The sequence below is a fragment of the Saccopteryx leptura genome, unplaced genomic scaffold (genome assembly GCF_036850995.1).
Source record: "Saccopteryx leptura isolate mSacLep1 unplaced genomic scaffold, mSacLep1_pri_phased_curated manual_scaffold_18, whole genome shotgun sequence".
NCBI lineage: Eukaryota > Metazoa > Chordata > Mammalia > Chiroptera > Emballonuridae > Saccopteryx > Saccopteryx leptura.
Window position 1 is genome coordinate 208,012 of NW_027095700.1, and position 19,635 is coordinate 227,646.

General features: G+C 36.4%; 1 long non-coding RNA gene across 1 annotated transcript; it reads right to left on the reverse strand.

The window, feature by feature from the left end:
- Positions 1-2,094: 2,094 nt before the first annotated feature.
- LOC136386880 (uncharacterized) lies at positions 2,095-6,166 on the reverse strand. The gene is made up of 3 exons (XR_010748042.1): positions 6,069-6,166; positions 4,638-4,729; positions 2,095-2,351 (listed from the first exon to the last, which is right to left on the reverse strand). It is a non-coding gene; the product is annotated as an uncharacterized lncRNA (long non-coding RNA).
- Positions 6,167-19,635: the final 13,469 nt, after the last annotated feature.

Below are 19,635 nucleotides of genomic sequence, written 5' to 3' on the forward strand. Positions count from 1 at the left end.
ATATATCACTGTCAAATATTTTCTCATTCTGTTAGTTTCCTCTTTATTTTGTTGATAATTACTTTTGCTGTATAAATGCTTTTTAGTTTGATATAATTCCTCTTGTTTATTTATTTTTGAATGAGGAGGTATATTTGCAATAATATTGCTGCAAGAGTTATCAGATATTTTACTGCCTATATTTTCTTCTAGGATTTTTATCGTATCATGACCTACATTATTTTTTTTTAAGTGAGAGACAGGCAAGGGGAGACAGGAAGGGAGAAAAGTGAGAAACATCGACTCATAGGTAGGTCATTTTAGTTATTAATTGCTTCTCATATGTGCCTTGAGACTAGAGGTGCCTCCAGTTGAGCCAGTGATGTGTTGCTCAAGCCAGTGACCTTGGGATTCAATTCAAGCTGGTGAGCCTGTAATCAACCTGGTGATCTTGGGATTTAAAGCCTGGGACCTCAGCATCCAAGGTTGATGTTCTCCACTCTACTTTGACTGGGGAGCTCCAGCTGAGCCAGTGACCTCTTGTTCAAGATAGTGACCTTGGGCTTCAAGCTATCAACTTTTGAGCTCAAGCCAGCAACCAATCTCAGAGAGCCTTGGACTTTATAATCAGTCCTGGGGTCAGTACTGGTGGAAGCTGGCCCTGGTGCATAGTTTGATTCTTCCGAGTCAAATTCAGGCCCAGCAGAGTAGCCACAAACTGTAACTACAAACTAGTTGCCCAAAGTCAGTCAGACACTACCTGACATTGACCTGCAACAGTTCCTCCTAAGAGGCCCCAGAACAGACACATCCAGAAGCCAGCTTCAGCGAACATCACAGAAGGATCCATTTAGTTTCATAAGTAGCATATCCAAAAAGAGATCTTGGCAGGCACTTGACCCTGGTGAGGCAAAATCCACTTACTGTGGTCTGAACATGCACAGAAGTTCACATATTGTTGGTTAGAATTGATTCTCAGTCAGGAAGCCCGAGGGTCCTCTGCACACTAGTAATTGTATGAAGATTTATTCTGCTTTATATGTTACATATATTATTATTATTATTATTAAAACCAGGTAAAGGTGTATTCCTATTACATTAATTTTCTCTGCTGAAAAAAATCACTCAGGGTGGGGAGTGATGTTTCAAAAAAAGGAAAGACAACTATAATTTCCTATTAAAGTTGTATAATATTTAACTGTGGCTAGTGTTTAGCTCTTCTCTTAATTTCATCTTACTACAGTTCATAACTTTCAAAACAGAAAAATAGTTTAAAAAAAAGTTATAATGTAAATTCCTAGTAAAATATACACCAAAAGGATAGTTCACACAATAAAATACACCAGTGCAAAGTAAGGCCAAAATACTCAAAGAACATTTTATTACCTTTCTTAGCCATGGTTCCATCCATTTCCTTACACCAGAAAAAGTTTTTCATTTTATGTAATTTAATTGTTCATTAAACCCAAAACTATAGATTACAAATGCATGAGTTTTGACAATAAATGACATATTTTAACACAATTTTTTTATGTAGTACAAACTATTCTCCATATTTTGCCATTACAATAGCCTCATTCAAGAAATTGTTTTATACATTAAATAAAAAATAGTCGACTAGTATATCTGTACTTCCAATGTTTAGTTAACTGGGTACTACCCAGAATTAAATTTTTGCAATTATTTACCCTATAAATTCAAACCCATGTTCTAAAATCTGCAGTTTGTAAATGCTCTCTATGATGTTGACAACATAGCATGATGAAAAGAATTTTATCAAATACAATATAAAAATATAGTTACAGAAATATGAAAATAGCCCCTTTTCTTGACTTCAAATTAGTTGAAACTAGTACTTATCATTGATCTTAATGATAAGGCAATTTATTCAAAACATCCGCTAACTGGAAACAATTCTTTTCTTTACTCTCTCCCTCTTCTTCTTTCTATTGTTTTAACAGTAGATATTGTGGTCTTTTACCACTTAGTTCCATTACATCAAAAGAATAGAGCATTAACATTTTTTTCTTAAGATTTATTTTTAGATTTTATTTATTCATTTTTCAAAGAAGAGAGAGAGGAAGAGAGAGAGAGATTGGGGGGGGGTGCGCAGGAAGAATCAATTCCCATATGTGCCTTGACCAGGGTTTTGAACCAGCAACCTCAAGGTTCCAGGTCAACACTTTACCCACTGAGCCACCACAGGTCAGGAAGAGACATTAACATTTCAATTAAAGAAATATAACAAATATTTTAAGCAATGAAATAAATTGGTTAATAAACTACATTCATGCTGAAGTTTAAGTCTTCTTAACAGATGATGGTCAAAATCCAAACTGTAGAATATTCTGAAACTTAAGGTCAACTTAGATCTGTAAGTGAAAAAAAATTAGATCCATAGAAAAATAATTCTTATAATAGTCTGAATAAGAATCCCCTTAGACTACCTAGAAAATAGATCCTTTTATTTTTATTTTATTTATTTATTTTTTATAGAGATAGAGAGAGAGTCAGAGAGTAGAGGATAGATAGGGACAGACAGACCAGGAATGGAGAGAGATGAGAAGCATCATCATCAGTTTTTTCGTTGCGACAATGAACACCTAGTTGTTCATTAATTCCTTTCTCATATGTGCCTTGACCATGGGCCTTCAGCAGACTGAATGACCCCTTGCTCAAGCCAGTGACTTGGGTCCAAGCTGGTGAGCTTTGCTCAAACCAGATAAGCCCATGCTCAAGCTGGCAACCTCAGGGTCTTGAACCTGGGTCCTCCGCATCCCAGTCCGACGCTATATCCACTGTGCCACACCGCCTGGTCAGGCAAAAATAGATCCTTTTAAACAGAAAATATGACCACCTAATTTTTCTTAATTCCCATTTGCTTCTTTGAGATTGCATTGACAGTGTTGTATACTGCTCACAAAAATTGAAGGGTATTTCAAAATGAATATGAAGCTATAAAATATCTCCTAATTTTTATGAACAGTGATTATTACGCAGATTATTCTTAATGAAATTTAGTATCTCCTTCCTTTAATGAAGTGGTTATAGACCTATGTGTTGAGAGTTGGAACAAACTTGAGGCACTATAATTTTCCTAAGAATGGGATGGAAGTATGGCTTACATTTCAATCAGGCTTACACTCTTTTTTTCAATAAAACTATAGTTTAAAAACTGCTATCTAAATATAATGCATGTTTGGATACTAAGAAGAAATTTTAGAAAATGTAGAACATTTGTTTCTGACAAAGGTTGTGCAGCAAAATTAATAGAGCTTTTAAAAACTACAAGGCCTTTGGAAAGTCTAAGTTGAGAACCACAAGTGATTGAGAATCAGTGATATAGGACAGGGATCTCCAAATTTTTCAATTACCAACATCTTTATTTATAAAAGCAGTTTGAGACATTCAGAGGAGTTGAAAGAACTGTAAATTCAAGAGAACACAATATAATCACCACCACAATTCTTTTCATCTACTCATGTTTTTTATTATTGATTTTTAGAAAGAGAGGAAGGGATAGAGAAAAAAACCACTTATTTGTTGTTCCACTTATTCACACCATCACTGTTTGATTTCTGTATGTGCCCTGACCAAGGGGGATCAAACACACAACCTCAGCATGTCAGAAAGACACTCTAACCAACTGAGCTACCCAGTCAGGGCCTCTTACGAACATTTTAAAGCATACCCAGAAATAGAAAATGGGAAGGATACGAAATTTTTCACATGTAAACATATACGTACTCCAAACAAAAAACCTGGCTAACAATGAGACCTAACAAATAAAACAATGTAATCTCAGTATATAACTTGACAACAGGCCTCCATTTCAATAAGGCTTTTTTTTTTTTTTTTTGTATTTTTCCGAAGCTGGAAATGGGGAGACAGTCAGACAGACTCCTGCATGCGCCCGACCGGGATCCACCCGGCACGCCCACCAGGGGCTATGCTCTGCCCATCCGAGGCATCGCTCTGTTGTGACCAGAGCCACTCTAGCACCTGAGGCAGAGGCCATGGAGCCATCCTCTGTGCCCGGGCCAACTTTGCTCCAATGAAGCCTTGGCTGCGGGAGGGGAAGAGAGAGACAGAGAGGAAGGCGAGGGGGAGGGGTGGAGAAGCAGATGGGCGCTTCTCCTGTGTGCCCTGGCCGGGAATCGAACCGGGACTTCTGCATGCCAGGCCGATGCTCTAACACTGAGCCAACCGGCCAGGGCTCAATAAGGCTTTTAAAGTATTTTACAGTTTCAATGCTTCAGCAAGCTGGTTCAAACAAGATTCTTCTTGTAACATACCAGCATTTCATTTCACAGGAGACACATTCTCAGAATTGTCAGCTTACACTTATGAATAGCTATCTCTGTAGACACTCATAAAAAAATTACCATTAGGGAGTATCCACTGTCAGAGCTAGTGCTGATTTTTTTTAATACTTATCTTTTCAGAGAGAAATGTTTCAAAAGATTGTAAGATTTTCCAAAGTATAAAAAGTTAGACTAGCTGGTGTCTGAATATTCATGAATATTCAGTTTCACGAATAATCCTCCAAATGTACTAAATTTTAGTATTCAGCATTCTTAAAGTTAAGGGAAGATCTGTTTTCCTTGTAGATGAATAAAACAACCTAAAAACTCCAAAGGTTAGCTATTACTACTCACATCATCAATGTCTTCATCATCATCTCCAATGTCATCAAACTGAATTTCATCATCATCTCCAGGACCAAATGTATCCGTTTCATTTATTTTAGCTAAAGACATAATAGTAAATATATTCATATATAATCAAGATGTTATGAGACGAATTACTTATTAAAACAATAGGCTTAATACAAAATATTAAACTATAAAAGATTCTCATTGTAAGAGCTGCTCCAATTCAAGTATTTCATTATAAGAAAAATCTTCCTATCATCTAAGAACTCATTATGGAACAAATTCACAATAAAATTCCCAGAAGTTCACTGCTAAGTAATTATAATGAAGAGTATATATTTTAATTTTGTTCAGAAAGGTATTATAAGGCAGGCAAAGTATAATTATGCTCTTAAACGCTTTCCAAATATACTTCACAAAGACTTTGAAGACATGCTAATAACTTCCTCAGCACATCCAAAGTTTTCCTAAGTTCATCAACTGGTAGGAAGACTTACGAAATCAGACAAAAAGACTTAGTCAAATCATGCTCATCCCTTTAACAAGTGATTTGCAAAATTTTTCATCTCATTGCACAAATAAACTAAATATTAAAATTCTGCAGCACACCATAAAATATACTATATTTTTTGCTGATCTGACAAAAAGAAAGTATAATTTTTATTCATTCACACAAGATGGCTACTGACAATCTAAGGAAAAAGAAGTCTGTGCTACTGACTAAATACTCAGTTATGAAATATCTTTAAAAAAATTCTTGTAGCACACTGGCTAAAACCTGCTGTCCTAAGCAATAGAAGTAAAAGAGGAAGTACTGGTCTAATTCCCACATACTTTTTAAATACCTTAATCAAAATTTTTATGCTTACATAAAAATCTTAAAGTTTCATTATAAAATGAAATAAAACAACTATGGTAGCTTCCAAGTAAAAAAATGTGAGCTAAAAAATAACTTAAATGTTATAGTGAAGTTATTTTATGTTTTGCAGTATATTTCAGTGAGAATGCAATACTTTAGTCATTAAAAATGGAAAGAAACATCTCTTTAAAAAATTCACTAAAATGAAATACAGTATATTATGCTAAGATAAACTGACCATTCTTTTGTATAAAAATCAACACCAGTATCATAACTGCTGTACTGATATAGATGAAATTGGCAAATCTCTTGAGAATTGTTCAAAACACTAAACAAATGCACTCCCTTGAGATTATATACAAGTGCAGAATTTAAAACCTTTAAACTCTCCACTAGAATAACATTAGAAAATGAATTCTATTACTAAATAAATGATAAAGTATAGATAGGCATACTTGCAACTAGTTTTTGTTGATTACATACATACAAATAGAAAAGACAATTCTATAAAAATTGGTTCATGGAAACTTCAACAAATAATGCCATAAGACAGGAAAAAATAACTTAGATATTACCATGTTCTGGAAGCTCGCCATATGCCTTCAGACTTCTAGCTTCATCTGCATTGTACTTTAAAATTACATCAGCTTTGTTATCCTTAGAGATAAAAAATAACTTTTTAAGTGGCTATGCCAAAATACCAACAATTGTTTCATAAATTACTGATATTTTAAAATTAAACACACTAAGGAAAAGATCACTTAACTATTCTCATACAAACTCTCAACATTCCTAAAATGTCTTAGAATTAAAGGAGTATAAATCATATTGTGTGACTGACTAGTGGTTAATAGCATAAAAAAATTGCTAACATGGAATTCACTTTAATAAATGAAATAGTAAAAAGGGATAGAAAAGAAAAAGTAGAAAAAAAATATGGGACCTACCCTTTCAGAACTTTTTTTGGAGTTTTAAAAAAAGAAAATTATGTGTGTTGAAGAGGGACAGACCTGTGATGAAGTCCAAAAATCTGTACTTAAAAAGCTTTTTGGTGTTTCTGAAGAAAATGCCCCTGAGAACTGTCCTAAAATGTTCACATTTGGCTGCTTTTTAAAATGAGTCATTTAAAAGACAAAAGAAATATTTGAAGAATAGTTACAATTAACTCCCCAAAGAAAGGAAACTAAAATAATCATGGAGGTACAATTACAAAACAATATAAAACAAGAGTTCTCAAACTGTAATGTGTATAAAAAATAAAGAGGGATTTTGGTAAAATTCAGATTCTGGATCAGGATATACAAAACTGAGCTAACAACTTGCATGTCTAAGTTTCTAACATCCACCAGGTGATAGTGGTGCTGCTAAAATAATCTTTGGGTCATTTTGAGCAACTGTATAAATATTGGATCACTCTTTGGAACTAGGGTATAGAATCTTTGGAGCAAGAATATAAATTATTCCCAAATGATTAAGAATCACTTTAATGTTTGAATATTAATCATTTTTAATTTAGAAAGTTAAATTTAATGGGGTGACATTGATCAATTAGAGTACCTAGGTTTCAGGTAAACATTTCTATAGCATTTGAACTGTTCATTTTGTTGTGACCATCCCCCAAAGTCAAGTTATTTTCTGTCACCATATATTTGTCCATCTTTACTCCCTTTGCCCTCCCATCACCGTTTCACCTCAACCTCCCACCCCTCATAATCACTTTACTTTTTATCTATGTCCATGAGTCTCAGTTTTTATATCCCACCTATGTGTGAAATCATATAGTTCTTAGCTTTTCCTGATTCACTTATTTCACTCAGTATAATGTTCTGAAGGTCAACCCATGTTGTCATAAATGGCAATGTCATCATCTCTTATGGCTGAGTAGTATTCCACTGTATATATATATGTACCACATCTTCTTTATCCAGTCATCTATCGAGGGACACTTTGGTGGTTTCTGTGTCTTGGCCACTGTGAATAAGGCTGCAATGAACATGGGGGTGCATGTTTCTTTAAATAACATTTTTAAGTTTTGGGGGTAGTTACCTAGAAGAGGGATTGCTGGGTCACAGTAATTCTATTCTTAGTTTTCTGAGGAACCACCATACTTTCTTCTATAAAGGTTGTATTAATTTGCATTCCCACCAGCAGTGAACGAGGATTCCTTTTTCTCTACAGCCTATTCAACACTTATTACCTGTCTTGTTGATAATAGCCAATCTAACAGGCATGAGGTGGTATCTTATTATAGTTTAGATTTGCATTTTTTGAAAAGCTAGCAAAGATGAGCATCTTTTTATATATCTGATTGCCATATATATGTCTTAAGATTTGTGATTTCATTACCCCCCAAAACAAGACTTACTTACTAATCTCAACTTTTGGGGTTTATGTGAAGTTAGGACCAGATTATGGACACAGAAATGACACATATTTTAAAGACAGACCACAGGTCTTATTGCAGAATTTTAAAAAAACATATAGGAAAAATCTATAGATACAAAGAAATGAATTCAGGAAAGTTTCAAAACAGAAAACCAACAAAAACTATGTCAAGTAGAGAAAAACAAATATCATATGATCTTAATTATTTGTTTATCTAAAGAACAAAATAGTCAGGGGGGAAAGGGGTTGACAGTAGGTGGAGGTAGGCAAAATGGAAGTAAAATAGGTAAAATAGGGATGGAAAGAGATTTTACTTAGAGCAGTAAGTACAAGAGGCAGTGTGCAGATGCACACTTGACACATGTATCCCAATAAGTTCAACATAAAAAATAAAAATAAAGAACGAAATAAACAAAATTGAAAAAGACTCATAGATACAGAACAAATGGTGGTTGCTGAATGGGTTTGGGGATGGGGTGAAGGGATTAGGGCTGTGATGGCAAACCTTTTTATAAAAACTGCCCACTTTTGCAGTGCTGGTCAACCTGGTCCCTCCCGCCCACTAGTGGGCATCCATCCCAGCTTTCATGGTGGGCCAATTGCGGTGCTGCCCACTAGTGGGTGGGAGGGACCAAGTTGACCGGCACTGCAAAAGTGGGTGGTTTTTATAAAAAGATTTGCCATCATGGGATTAGGAAGTACTAACTGGAGACTCAAAACCAGAAATTCATAGAATATAGGCAGTAAAATCTCAGACATCTCTGATAGCAATATTTTTTTTATATATCTCCTCAGGCAAGGGAAACGAGAAAAAAATGAACAAACAAGACTACACCAAACTGAAAAAGTTTTGTGCAGCAAAGGAAGCCATCAACAAGGTAAAAAGAAAACAAATTTGGCAAGACACCTGAAAAAAGCTTAATACCCATAACTTATAAAGAACTTCTAAAACTCAACACCAAAAAAAACCAACCCAATTAAAAATGGAGCAAAGGACATGAATAGAGACTTCTCCAAAGGCGATATAGTGATGGCCTACAAATACGTGAAAAGATGTTCAATGTCACTAATCATCAGAAAAATGCTAATTAAATCCACAAGGAGATATCACTTCATACCTATCACAATGGCTATCATCAATAAACCAATCAAGAAGTGTAAAGAGAAAGGGAACCCTGACGCCCTTTTGGTAGGATATCACATTGGTGCAGTCACTGAGGAAACAGTAAGAAATTACCACAAGCCTGACCAGGCGGTGGTGCAGGGATAGAGTGTCCGACTGGGATGCAGAGGACCCAGGTTTGAGACCCTGAGGTCACCAGCTTGAGCGCTGGCTCATCTGATTTGAGCAAAAGCTCACCAGCTTGGACTCAAGTTCGCTGGCTCAAGCAAGGGGTTACTAGGTCTGCTGAAGCCCGTGGTCAAGATACATATAAGAAAGCAATCAATGAACAACTAAGGTGTCACAACAAAAAACTGATGATTGATGCTTCTCATCTCTCTCTGTTCCTGTCTGTCCCTATCTATCTCTCTCTGTTCCTGTCTGTCCCTATCTATCCCTCTCTCTGACTCTCTCTCCCTGTCCCTGTAAAAAAAAAAAAAAAAGAAGAAGAAATTACCTCAAAAATGAAAATGTGCCTTATAACCTAGTGTTCCACTTGTGGTAATTTATTTGAAAAAACCCAAATAATAGTTACAAAGATTATATGCATTCCTATGTTCATTGCAATGTTATTTATAATAGCCAAGATTAGGAAACAACCCCTGTATGGCTGTGCTATGGCCTGACCTGCAGTGGGACAGTTGATAAAGTGTCAACCTGGAATGCTGAGGTTTCTGGTTGAAGACCGTTGGCTTGCCTGAGAAAGACACATATGAGGAGCAAGTTGATGCTTCTCAATCCTCTCCCTCTCTCACCTCTCTCTGAAATCTATAAAATTCTTTAATAAAAGATTTTCATAATATAATACTACTTGGTCATAAAAAATATTAAATAAAAGGAAGTCTTACCTTTTGTGACAGTATGGATACACCTGGAGAGTATCATGCTGAGTGATATAAGCCAGCCAGAGAAAGACAAGTACCATATAATTTGACTTATATGTGGAATCTAATGAACAAAATGAACTAACCAGCAAAATAGAGACAAAATCATAGAGAGCAGGCTAAGAGGAAGGGAGAAGGGGGAGGCAGGGGCTGGGTGAGGGAGATATTGGAATTGAAAAAAAAGGACAAAACAAAGAAAAAAATTCATGAACACCATCAGAGGTAGATTTAATGGTGGGTGCACCTGGGCCCTAACTTCTGAAGGACCCTGGAAAACCCCAACTTTATACTTTTTTCTAATGATACCAAGTTTGGTTTCAAACGTGCAATTTTAACATTAACAGTACATAATATTTTTTATTTATTTGAAAATATGATTAACATGTATTTTCATTTCCCCTGTCTTTCTCTTTTTAAAGGGTCCAATGTTTTCTTCTGTGTCCAGGGCCTCAACTGACCTTAATCCACCTCTGGAAACCACACTTGTGATGACTGGTGGGAATATGAGGCTGAGGAAGTACATGATTGTCTAACCACTATGTTGTATTCCTGAAACTAATATATAATAAAATTGAAAGAAAAGGAACCAAAAAAAAAAAAAAAAAAAAAGGAAACCAGTTGTGTCACTATACACTAGCAATGAAGTAACTGAAGAAGAAATCAAGGATACAAGAGCATATATAATAGCATTGAAACGAAATTCTCAGGAAAAAATTTAACCAAGAAGGTAGAAGATCTGCACACTGTTAACTGTAATGTACTGATAAATAAAACTGAAGACATATGGAAAATACCCAGTGTTCTTGACCTGGAATTAAGACTGTTTTCACCCTGGCTTGTTGGCTTAGTGGTAGAGTGCTAACCTGGTATACAGATAGATGTCCTGGGTTCGATTTACTGGTCACACAGGAGAAGCAACCATCTGCTTCTCCTCCCCCCATTCTTCTCTTTTTTTCTCTCTCTCTCTTTCTTCCCCTCCAGCAGCCATGGCTTGACTGACTCAAGCACGTAGGCCCCAGGAGCTGAGGATGGCTCCCTCCAGCCTCTGCACCAGGCAGCAAAAATAGGTTGCAAGAGGTCCCAAATGGGCAAAGAATCAGTCAGATGGATATTGGTGGGGTCACATGTGGAATCTCTATATCTTCCCTACTCTCACTAAAAAACATTAAAAGACTGTAAGTTTTCAAAGCAAACTACAGTAACTTTTTCATCACAACAGAAAACGCTAACATTCATACAGAATCACAGACTCCATATAGCCAAAGCAATCTTGAAAAAGAAGAAAGCTGCAAGTATCCCATTTACCTATGTCAAACTACACTACAAAACTATAGTAATAAACACAGTATAATACTGATATTAAGAGACACATAGACTTATGAAACAAAATCAAGAGCCCACAAATTTTTACATATATGGTCAATTAATAATTGACAAGGTAACCAAGAATAATCAATTAGAAAAGAACCGTCTCTTCACAAATGGTGCTGAGGAAACTGGATAAACAAAGGCAGAAAAGTGAAACTGAACCCATATTTTATACTACTCACAAAAATTACCTTGAATAGACGAAAGACTTAAACACAAGAACTGAAACCATAAAACTACTAGAAGAAAACACAGGGAAAAAACTCCTTGAGACTGGGTTTGTTCATTGGGATCATGAACAGCATAAGCAACAATCACATGTAACATCAAACTAAAAAAATTCTAGTGCCCTGGCAGGTTAGCTCAGTTGGTTGAGTGTTGTCCCAAAACAACAGACTAAGGGTTTGATCCCTGGTCAGAGCACACCTAGGAAGCAGCCAATGAATGCACAACTCAGTGGAACAACATATGAATTCTTTCGTTCCCCCTTCCCTCTCTCTGTCTCTCTGAAAATAAAAAAGAAATTAAGCCCTGGCTGGATAGCTCAGTTGGTTGGGGCATCATCCTGGAGCACAGAGTTGCCAGTTCGATCTCCTGATCAGGGTACATACTGGAGTAGCTCAATGTTCCTGCCTCTCTCTCAAAAATTATAATAAAATAATAAAAATAAAATAAAATATTACAAAATAAAAAGTTCCTATATAGTGAAATAAACAACAAATTAAAAGGGAATCTACAAAATGAAAAATACTTGCCTATCATGTATTTGACACTGAGTTAATATCCAAAATACATAAGAAACTCACACAATAATAGCAAATATTCAGATAATTCAATTAAAAAGTGAGCAAAAGAGCTAACACATATTTTATTCCAAAAACATCCAGAGGCCAAGAATTACATGAAAACATGTTCAACTTCATTAATCAGTAGGGAAGTGCAAATGCAACCATAAGGAGATACTACCTCACACACTTTCAGGATAACTATTATAAAAAAAGACAAGAGAGAATAAGTTCTGGCCAAAATGTGGTGGGATGTAATCTAGCAAACCTAGCATCAAAAACAGCAGAAAAGTTCCTCAAAAGGTTAAAAATAGAACTATCATATGATCCAGCAATAACCTAAAGGGAATAAAAAACAGTATGAAAAAGATACCTGCACCTCATGTTCACCATAGCCACAACATGGAAATAACCTAACTGTCCATCAATAAATGAATAGATATAGATGTCTTTTGTACAAGCACACACAAACTCCCACATATATTATTAACCATGAGAAAGAAATCCTAACGTTTGTGACAATATCAATAAAACTGAAGGGCATCATGCCAAGTTAAATAAGAAGGAAAATAAAAATACTATATGATCTCACATATGTAAAATCTAAAAAAGTCAAACATAGAAACAGACAGTAGAGAGATGACTGCCAAGGGTTGGGTGAAGGGGGAAAGAAGATGTTGGTTAGAGAGTACAAACTTAGTTATAAAATATAAGTAAGTTCTGGAAATTTAATGTAGAGCATTAAATTTAGTTACTGCACAAGCAAAAATTTCTTAAATGTTCTCTACACACATAGAGACATACACAAGTAATTATATGAAAGAACAGAGGTATTAACTAATGCTAGGGTGAGAATATTTTGCAATATAGAGGTGTATCAAATTATCACACTGTACCACCTTAAATACTACTATGCCAATTATATCTCAATAAAGGTAGGAAAAAAACCCAGATACAAACAGAATAGTGGCTGAAATGGTGGATTAAGGATTTTTTTAAATCCACTCCTTTTCAGAAAAACAAGAGACACTGCAAAATGTAAAATCAATTTTATCAGAACTCTAGAAATTAGTCAAATGCCTGCAATACTCCAAGAGTTTATTTCAAAAATGGTGAAATATCAGTGATACTAAGTTTTTCAGTGTCTTACCTTGCTTGAACCCCACACCTTCAGCCTAATTCCAGGTAGCCAATAACACCAGCATCCTAGTAGTCACTAGATGAGCAAAACTGTTTGGAATCCTTCAAAAACACAAGTTTTAGAGAACTGTGTTGCACTTCCTAAAAATTCCCACTTGTAGAACTTCTTGTTTCCTTTTTTTTTTGTGTGTGTATTTTTCTGAAGCTGGAAATGGTGAGGCAGTCAGACTCCCGCATGCGCCCGACCGGGATCCACCCGGCATGTGCACCAGGGGGTGATGCTCTGCCCATCCGGGGCATCACTCTGTTGTGACCAGAGCCACTCTAGCACCTGAGGCAGAGGCCATGGAGCCATCCTCTGTGCCCGGGCCAACTTAGCTCCAATGGAGCCTTGGCTGCAGGAGGGGAAGAGAGAGAGACAGAGAGGAAGGAGAGGGGGAGGAGTGGAGAAGCATATGGGCACTTCTCCTGTGTGCCCTGGCCAGGAATCGAACCCGGGACTCCTGCACGCCAGGCCGACGCTCTACCACTGAGCCAAACGGCCAGAGCCAGAACTTTTTTTTACCTTATAAATAGCTTATTCTTTTCCCCCAAGGCTTTTATTAAAGAATAATTAAGACAATTTTTTTTTAACACTGCAATGGCTTTACATTATAGCTGATGCAAACAAGTACCTGATTTAAAAACTTTTAAGGAAAACCTCTGTAATGAGATGTCTACAGATTTTAAAAGTCCAGCATACTCATGTCATAGTCTTCTATTTATTTTTCTCCATTTTCCAACTGAAAGGAGAAGAGATAGAGAGATTCCCACATGTGCACCAACTGGGATCCACCCAGATCACAACTGAGCTATTTTTAGTGCCTGAGACAGAGGCTTTACAGAGTCATCCTCAGCACCCGCACTCTAACTAATCAAGCCATAACTATGGGAAGGGAAGAAAAAGGAACAGAGAAAAGGGGAGAGGGAAGAAGTAGTAGAAGGCGTGGAAAAGCAGATGGTCATTTCTCCTATGTGCCCTGGTATCAATCTTGGGACGTCCACATAATGGGGATACGCTCTACCACTGAGCCAATCAGCCAGGGCCTCTTGTCATATTCTTGACAAGTGTATTGTGGTCCTGGCCATGTGTCTCAGTGCATAGAGCATCCAACTGACATATGAACATCCCAGTCAGGGCAATTAACAGAAGCAATCATCTGTTTCTCTCCCCCTCCCTCTTCCCTTTTATTAAAACATAATTGAGGAGGGGAGAGAGAAGATGGCAATAGAGTAGGCAGACATTCCAACTCCCACCTCCCAGAACCAAACTGGAATACAACTTAAGAACAATCACCTTGAAAAACCAACTTTGGACTAAACTAAGACGAATCTATAACCAAGGACCCCCGAAAAAGCCACACTGAGACTGGTAGGAAGGGCAGAGACATAGAAAGGGCTGCCTCGCTCCCAGCAGCAAGCGGTGGCCCAGAGAGACTCTCACGGTGTGGTGGGTTGCACTGAGAGTTGGGGGTCCTCATCCCCAGGACCGGAGCCCCAGCCTAGAGCCCCAGAGACTAGAAGAATCGCAGGGTCAGTATTTAGCTGAGAAAAGAGCCAGGTTACTGTTTGCGAGAAAGAGACAGAACCCTCAGACCAGGCTCCATCTTAAAAGGACTGAGCAGAAAACCTTGTTCACAGTCACTTACCCAGGGCTCTGCTGGTGGGGAGAGCTAGAGGACTGAAGTTGTGAGAGGAAAGTGTAAACCAGGGAGAGACACAGTAAGGGAAGGCCACCGGGTGCTGAGTCATTCCCCAACACTAAAGTGGCCATTTTTCCTGGGAGAAGTAACACCAGCAAAGGGAAGCAATTACCCCACCCACCGGAGAATCTCCCACTCCAGTCAGACCAAAGAGTCACTCAGAAGCAGGGGGTGCGTCAGTGACACAGGTTTTGAGTGCTGAGGTCTGAACTACACTGCACCCCCATACTGCTGAGTACTCACCAGAGGATATTGAAATATTAAAAAAGAATCAGTCGGAGATGACAAACACAATATCAGAAATGGAGACCACAATGGAAGGAATTAAAAACAGGATGGATAGAGCTGAGGATTGAATCAGCAGTTGGAGGATAACTTGAATGAAGGCAAGAAAGCAGAGAAGAAAAAAGAAAAGAGACTCAAAAAGTCTGAGGAAACTCTTAGAGAGCTCTGTAACAACATGAAGAGAAATAACATCCTCATCATAGGGATTCCTGAAGAAGAAGAGAAAGAACAAGGGATAGAGACTTTGTTCAATCATATCATAGCTGAAAACTTCCCTAAATTAATGCAGGAGAAACTCTCACAAGTTCAAGAAGCACAGAGAACTCCATTAAAGAGAAACCCAAAGAAACCTACACCAAGACACATCATAATTAAAATACCAAAGCTAAGTGATAAAGATAAAATATTGAAAGCTGCAAGAGGAAAAAAACCTATCACCTAAAAATACAATGGAGTAAAGATAGTCTCTTTAATAAATGATGTTGAGAAAACTGGATAGCTACCTGCAAAAAAATGAAACTAGACCACCAACTTACACCATTCACAAAAATAAACTCAAAATGGATAAAAGACTTAAATGTAAGCCATGAAACCATAAGCATCTTAGAATAAATAATAGGCAGTAAACTCTCCGACATCTCTCTGAGCAATATATTTGCTGATTTATCTCCACGGGCAAGTGAAATAAAAGACAGGATAAACAAATGGGACTATATCAAACTAAAAAGATTTTGCACAGCTAAAGACAATAAGAACAGAATAGAAAGACAAACTACACAATGGGAGAACATATTTGACAGTATGTCTGATAAGGGGTTAATAACCAAAATTTATAAAGAACTTGTAAATCTCAACACCAGGAAGACAAACAATCTAATCAAAAATTGAGAAAAGGAAATGAAGACACTTCTCCAAAGAGGACATACAGATGGCCAATAGGCATATGAAAAAATGATCAACATCATTAATCATTAGAGAAATGCAAATTAAAACCACAATGAGATATCACCTCACACCAGTCAGAATGGCGCTCATCAACAAAACAACACAGAATAAGTGCTGACGAGGATGTGGAGAAAAGGGAACCCTCCTGCACTGCTGGTGGGAATGCAGACTGGTGCAGCCACTGTGGAAAACAGTATGAAGATTCCTCAAAAAATTGAAAATCAAACTGCCTTTTGACCCAGCCATCCCACTTTTAGGAATATTCCCCAAGAACACCATAGACCTGCTCCAAAAGGAGAAATGCATCCCCATGTTTGTGCAGCATTGTTCACAGCAGCGAAGATCTGGAAACAGCCCAAGTGTCTGTCAGAGGATGAGTGGATTAAAAAGCTTTGGTACATATATACTATGGAATACTACTCAGCCATAAGAAATGATGACATTGGATCATTTACAATAACATGGATGGACCTTGATAACATTATACGGAGTGAAATAAGTAAATCAGAAAAAACTAAGAACTATATGAATCTATACATATATGGGACATAAAAATGAGACTCAGAGACATGGACAAGAATATAATAGTAACAGTGGGGTGGGGAGGGATGGAATGGGAAGGAGAGAGGGGTAGGGGAGGGGAGGGGCACAAAGTAAACCAGATAGAAGGTTACGGAAGACAATTTGACTTTGAGTGAGGGGTATACAGCATAATCAAATGTCAAAATATTCTGGACATGTTTTCCCTCATCATATATACCCTGATGTATCAATGTCACTGCATTAAATTTAATAATAATAAAAAAATATTTATCAATTTTATTTACCTTTTCAAAGAACCAGCTCTTGGTTTCATTAACCTTCTGTATTGGTTTTGTTTGTTTGTTATTGCCTCTATGTCATTAATTTCCACTCTGATTTTTATTATTTCCTTCTACTTCCTCTAGGCTTTACTTGCTGTTCTTTTTCTAGGTCTTTTAGATGCAGGGGTAAGTTGTTTGAACTTTTTCTTGCTTCTTAAGGTATGCCTGTAATGCTATGAACTTCCCTGTTAGGACTGCTTTAGCTGTGCCCCATAAATTTGAGTTGTTTTATGTTCATTTTTGTTTGTTTCAAGAAATATTTTATTTCTTCTTTGATCTCATTGTTAACCCATTTATTATTTAATAGCATGCTATTTAGTCTCCAAGTGTTTAAATTTTTTTTAGTTTTTCTATTGTAGTTGATTTCTAGTTTTATGCCATTGTAGTTAGAGAGGTGCTTGATATGATTTCAGTCTTCTTAAATTTATTAAGACTTGTTTTGTGTCCTAACATGTGGTCTAGCCTAGAGAATGTACCGTGAGCACTTGAAAAGAATGTATATTCTTCTGGTTTGGGGTGAAAGGTTCTAAAAATATCTATTAATTCCAGTTGATCTAGTGTGTCATTTAAGGCCACTGTTTCCTTGTTAACTTTCTAACTAGAGGTTCTATCCATTGATGTTAGTGGGGTATTAAAATCCCCTACTATTATAATATTACTGTTGATTTTGTTCTTTTTGTCAATCAAAATCTGATTTATATATTTAAATGCTCCTATATTAGGTACATATATATTTATAATAGTTATAGCTTCCTACTGTAATGCTTCTTTTATCATTATGTAATGACCTTCTTTATCTTTTACTATATATAGCCTTTGTTTAAAAGTTTATTTTGTCAAATATTAGTATTGCTACCCAGCTTTTTTTTTCTTTCCATTTGCATGAAATATTTTTTTCCATCCCTTTACTCTCTGTCTATGTATATCTCTACCAGAGACAGCATATGTATGAGTCCTGTTTGCTTATTCATGCAGCTACCCTATGTCTTTTGATTGGACCATTTAATCCATTTACACTTAAGGTTATTATTGATATATAGTTGTTTATTGCCATTTTATTCTTTATATCTATAATCCTCTTTTTCTTAATTTCTTTTTTCCTTTGATTTTTCTACAGGAAGCCCCTTGACATTTCCTGCAGTACTGGTTTGGTTGTAATGAATTCCTCAAGGATTTTTTTTTAATCTGGGAAGCTTTTTATTTCTCCTTTTTAAAATGATAATCTTGCTGGATAAGGTAGTCTTGGTTGTAGGCTCTTGCTTTGCATTACTTTAATTATTGCTTGCCATTCTCTTCTGGCCTCAAGTGTTTCTGTTGAGAAGTCAGATGTCATCCTTGTGGGGGCTCCTCTATAAGTAATTGACTTCCTTTCTTTTGTTGCATTTAGTATTTTTTTTTTTATATCTTAACTTTGGTATTTTAATTATGGTCTGTCTTGGTGTAGGCCTCATTGGGTTTCTTTTTATCAGGACTCTCTGTGCTTCTTGAACTTGTGTGACTTTTCCCTTCATCAATTTACAGAAGTCTTCAGCTATGATTTCTTCAAACAGTTTTTCTGTCCCTTGTTCTTTCTCTTCTTCTTCTGGAACCTCTATGATGCAGATGTTATTTCTCGTCATATTGTCACAGAGCTTCCTCAGACTTTTTGAGCCTCTTTTCTTGTTTCTGCTCTGTTTCTGTGTTTTTATTTATCTTGTCCACTAATTCACTGATTCAGTCCTCTGCTTCATCCAGGCTATTGTTGATTCCTTCTAGTGCAGTCTTCATTTCTGATATTGTAATTGACATTTCTGATCGATTCTTTTTAATGATTTGTGTCCTTTTTGATGCTTGCAATTTCTCTATTTAGGTGCTCATTCAGTCCATTCATTGTAGCTTTGAGATCATTAAGCATCTTAACAATCATTATTTTAAACTTTTTATCCAATAATTGATTACTTCCATCTCATTTATTTTTCTTAGGATCTTTCTTGTTGATTCATATGGTTTACATTCCTCTGTCTTTCCATTCTTTCTGTGTGTGGTTTGCAAGTTTGTTAGAGTTGTGGGTCTGAAGTTGGTTTATGAATCCCACCATTGATTGTGATATAATTACCACTTGAGGAATAGACTTAACAGATCAAATGAATTCACTATAGTCAAGCACTTCCATCACTAAAATAAAAGTTGTTTGAGCCATAAGAAATTATTCTATTTTCATTTTAACTATTCTGGGAGCTTAAGCTTTTGAACCTTCCATGTTTGCATCAATGCCTGGCTAGACACCAAACCTCCACCAAATCCATTTATTACTCACTGAACTGATAAGATAGTCAGATCACCTGATTTTCATCAGTCATCTAAAGCAATGGTTTTCCATCTTTTTACATTTGAGGGACCAGTGTAAATAAGAGAATTATTTCATTGACCACTAAGACAGAAGTCACCCTGAGCATAAGCAAGTTCAAGTAAGATCAGTGGTTCTGTGATGTTCATACATCAGGGTGTTTAACTGTTTCTCAGAGCTGCATAAAATTTCTGGCAGACTGGTCTATTGACCAAGTGGTTGAAAAACACTGATCTACAGGATTACCATCACTGATC